This window comes from Callorhinchus milii, unplaced genomic scaffold, assembly GCF_018977255.1.
Source record: "Callorhinchus milii isolate IMCB2004 unplaced genomic scaffold, IMCB_Cmil_1.0 Scaffold6, whole genome shotgun sequence".
Classification (NCBI taxonomy): domain Eukaryota; kingdom Metazoa; phylum Chordata; class Chondrichthyes; order Chimaeriformes; family Callorhinchidae; genus Callorhinchus; species Callorhinchus milii.
Genome location: NW_024704747.1, coordinates 27,013,178 through 27,018,295, shown reverse-complemented (window position 1 = coordinate 27,018,295; position 5,118 = coordinate 27,013,178).

The window sequence follows — 5,118 nt, the reverse complement described above, 5'->3', positions numbered from 1 at the left end:
TAAAAACCAGAGTGTTTTTATCTCTGAATAAAACCGAGTCTCCAGTGGCTGTGATCTTCCTATTCCATCCTTCGGGGGCAATCTGTTGCTTTCAGTATCAGGTAGTTTAACGGCAGCTTTATACTTGAAGGCGGAACTGCCTGAGGATGAGAGTGTTGTAGAGAGACAATTGGCTGCAGAAAAAAAATCAGTAACAATTCAAAGGAACAAAGAAAGAAAAGTTGCGCAGAATGGATGCAAAGTTCAGACATCAGACAAGCAGACTGGGAAAGAAAGGGAAAGCCACCAGGCCCATAAGAACTCAAATAAACATTCCCAAAGTCGTGGCTTGGAGTGATTGCAGCTGCTCATTTGAATCCGAAACACTGCATGTGGGTTATTGCACCTCCAGGAGCGAGTTCAAGGCTGTAATCTAATGGTCAGGTTCAGATGATGCCTTTACGTTTCAAGAGGGAAGCAGAAATGATTGATAATCATGATTATAACCCTAAGATTGGAAGGGAAGCCGGTCTTGGCGAAGAGATAAGAAAATGCAAAACACTGCAGATGCTGGAAATCTGAAACAAAAACTCAGCAGGTCAGGCAGCATCTATGGAGAAAAAGAGATCTCTTGACAAAGAGATGTTTCCTGGAAGATATTACCCGGGAGTTTGTGCCCCCTGATTCAATGCGCAGTGGTTAAAAAAGCGATTAAAAAATATATATTTTATTCAAAAAAGGATTGGTTGTGTCCCATTTTCCAAGACCAGCGCTCTGGTAATAAGCCTTCGATGCATGTATTGAGCACAAAATATACAGTCAGTTCTCTGAACAGCATTCTGTCTGTAGCGCTTTGAGACGTCTCGACGATGTGATAAGGGGCTATATCAAATGCAAGGATTATTATTATTATTAAAGGCAAGTCACAATTTTGCTCTACCGCACGTCAGACAGAAACACAACCTACAGTGGTCTCCGCTGCGTAAGATGATTGTATCAGAACACCTTTAAAGCCAGGGTGGAGTTGAGAGGTCAGTTCCATTTTTTATTCGCCTGCTTCTATCCAATAATTCTCATCTCCCCATCAACCTATTTGTCTTTCCCTGTCCCTTTCCCTTTCCTTGCAGGTGTATTTTATATTAATGTGCTTTCTCTCTGAGAACTGATATAAGTCTCGCGTATTTTTGTCTGTTCTTTAAAGCTTAATGAAAAACATTATTTTTTAAAGACATTACGGTGGTGAACTCACTCCGTGGTGTCTAACTTTAATAATAATAATAATAAACTTTAAAACTACAGGTACAGGTGAAAAGGAGAATACAATAGACCAGCAAAAACAAATATATTAGGTAGCAGCCCGGCTCAGTTGGTGGCACCCTTTCCTCTGAAGGTTGTGAGTTCAAGCCCAATGTAGTGACTTGGAGCTGATATTGGCTGGTACTGCAATACAGTGCTCGGGAGTTCTGCATTGACAGAGGTGCCATCCTTTGGATGAGATGCGAAAGGAATGGCCCAGTGGATGTTAGCAATCCCATGGCACTATCCAAAGAGAGAAGGGAGTTTCTTCCAATGTCCAAACCAATAATCCTTCGGATTAAAAAATGGTCATTTGCTTTATGGCTGTATGTAGGACATTGCTGTGTGAAAATTGGCTACAATTACAAGGTCACCACACTTAACAACTGTGAACTACCTATTCGGGTCTGTCAGCTTGTAAAGACACGTCTAATTGAAGGTGTCATTTATATAATAAATACTCACTTGAAACGGTTTGTGAGGTGGAATTTAGTTTTGTATTGTAACTAACCTGCCTTGTTTACAGCAAACATCTGCCGGGTTTGAATTAATAAGCATGTAGATTATGGTCCTGCGTTTGATGTGATGTGTGCTTGTTGAAAATGTTAGTTTTTTGGGTTTAGATAACCCCCCACATATCAGCATTACTTGAAATAGCCCTGTTCGGGGCTGCAGAGTTTCATTGTCTCCTGTGGGCACAAAGCAATCAGGATTGAAGCTGTCAGATAGGAATGCTGAGCTGAAGGATACTACTGGAAAATCAGTATCTAACTGCCTTCCTCCTAGTCATCTTTTACAAACTCCCTTAACAGCTAATGAATCTGAATCCTTAGCATCAAGTCACATCAGTGTAACACACTCATAGGATTCAGGTAATGATTTCCTGTAATTCCTGAAAACGTTGCTCCAGTGTTTCATTTATGTCATGCAAACCTTAAAGTTGGTTCCAGCTCCATCTCTGGTATCTATTATATTATATTAAATTATGTTCAATCTATGAAATATTAAAGGGAGTTTGTAACCCTTAAACATTGTAAGCACCATTTATCCTATTAGTGAACCACAAGCAGCACTAGGTAATTGTTTGGGGAGGACAGGTTTACAGGGCTATGGGGAGAGAGTGAGGGAGTGGGAATGATTTGGAAAGCTCTTTTCAAAGAGCTGGCACAGACTCAATGGGCCGAATGGCCTCCTTCTGTGCTGTATAATTCTATGAACACATTGACATCATTCCAACGGAATAATATGATTTTTTGTGTCATGAAATTGGCTCTGCCATGTGCTTTAACTCCTTCGAACAATGACGGTCACCCTCTCAGCTATAACACTCTTTGTTTCATGAAAGTAATCTTCTGGCTCACTTGTCTTTAATACTTCGATGATTGTTATTAGTTCAATATTATTCTGGTTTGCATAAGATTTGATTTTGGTTTGGTGAAGTGGATTTCATGACAGAAAATAGCATTCCTATCTCTCCAGATGCATCTAGTCCGTCTACTCAGCCCTTCCACATGTTGGCTAATTATTCAGCAGTATTTTGAACAACAGATATCATTACTTAAAGGCTGTTTATGTTGCTTTCTGGAACAAACTTTTTGTCAGTTTTAAAAGTGACGGTGTTCTATATTCAAGCGGTCTGGAGGAAAATGGCTGCAAATAAAGACATATGTTTACTCTAATTGAATTCAGGAATATGTAGTGCGGATTGAAATATCATTGACTCTGACTTGGAGTGTCTATCTCGCATCATTATGATGGTCGACCTGAGAATATTCTCCTATACAGATGATCTATCCTTGAAGTGAGAACTGTTACAGAGTTGTACCATATTGATTTAGGGTTAAAAAAGTTGAGGCTGAAAAACTATTGCTGACATTCCCAAATAGTTTCCAGCAGTGTTGGGAAATAATATTGCATGACTTACTTTGCTGTAGGTGACTTGAACCCTAAATGATTCTCGGTGTAAATCAGCCTGACTGAGCAAGATGAAGCCTGCGAGCAAGGGGTCATTTTAAGCACGGAATGTGAAATAAAAACAGCAAAGCTCTCTAACTCACTGAAGTGATGGTAGTGGTAAAATATCTCAAAGTAGATATTTTAGGTAATGTTCAATTTAATTTAACAATCGCCTCATTGCTCTGTTTCTATCATTCACGTTTGGCAAAATGTATTTTATTTGTCTATATTTCAACTTTTTCCCCAGCCGTCGTACAATTCTTTCCAAAAGGCACAGATCATTTTATACCTTTTTTTCTTTCAATCATATTTAATTATTCGTTTCACGACTGTTTGTGGGGCACCACTGTGTGCAATTGGCTGCCACGTCCGCCCACAAAATGCACAGTCGATTCACTTTACAGTATGTTCTGTGAAGCACTTTGAGATGTCTTGATGGTGTGATAAATGCAAGGATTATTGTTAGAATTGGATCAACTTCAAAACCCCGATACTGCTATTTGAAATGTAAAGCCTAACTGAGACGCAGGGCTAAAGAGGTACAATGGCATAGACTTGCATAAGAAATGCCACATAATAAAGGATCTTAGTTAAATGAACTAAGATAAACTAAGAGTTTATTCAACTAAGATCCTTTATTGTGTGGGATTTCTTATGCAAGTCTGTGCCATTGTAACTCTTTAGCCCCACGTCTCAGTCAGGCTTTACCTTTCAAATTTCTCTTCTGTGCTTCAAAATATGTCAAGACTAAGGTTAAAGAAAGTACATCAGATAGCAAAGATGAACCAGATGTGCTAGTGTGTGTCTTTTATTTATTCCCATACTTTGAACAGAATACAGAATTATTAAATAATATAACAGAATGATATTCTTCCATTTGCAAAAGAGTTATTTCATTTGCACTTTGCAGTATTATAAAAAATGCAAGTGCCAGCCTAGATTGGATTTTTAAAGATTGGAAACTAAAAGGCCCTTAAAGTTCCCAAATAATAATTTATTTTGTTTGATAGGGTGCAGCTCAACAAACACACTGAAGGTTAGACTGGCTAATGTGCATTGTTCCATCCATTTCCTTCAGCATCAGCTCAATCCAGACGTGTGTCTTCACACACACACAAATACACAGGCTTTTTAATGATGTTTAGGGATAAATCTTTTTCATGAGACTTTTCACAAAATTCCAAGATCTTTGCATGATCACCGAAGGTACGTTTCGTGATTGACGCACTTGTCACTTGATAACTACTAAATATTATGCACTTTTATTATCTTATGTTATTCAACACCAGTATATTGAAATAGGCACTGGTACCAGAAAGGGTAAAATTTATTTTATGCAGGTTTCCTGAATATAATTTGCGGACTCAGAAGCAAAATAGTTTTAATTTCTACCCTGATGGTGCAAGTTTCTTCTAAGCAAAACAAAAAGCACAAAACTTGCCTTGTTGTAATTTTGTTGTTGTTGTGCAGTAAATTGAAAGTAAAGCTCATAGTCTGCATGCCCTCGCGATGAGTGAAGACAAGCATCGTTTCACAAGTCAGGTTTAAACGACGAACGATATGCAAAATTATTGACACTTACTGGTGACCTGATCGATTGTGTGCTGCACTCTGAAGCAGGTGTTTGAAGCCAGTGTGGTTACTAAAAGGCCTGCTGGAATGGTCGGATGGTGCCAAAGGCTCGACTTGATCAGACCCAACACACTTTTAACTCAACAGCGAGAATGTGCTTGTGTGTTTAGCTAAGTCGTCAATATCATTGCAAGTGATCCAGCCGTTGAAAAGTGCCTCCAAGGTATTCATACATCATTACCATTGAAGGTGTTCAGTGATAATGCAGTATGTGTGAATATGAAAATTAATCTTTGCCCACACAATGCACAGTCA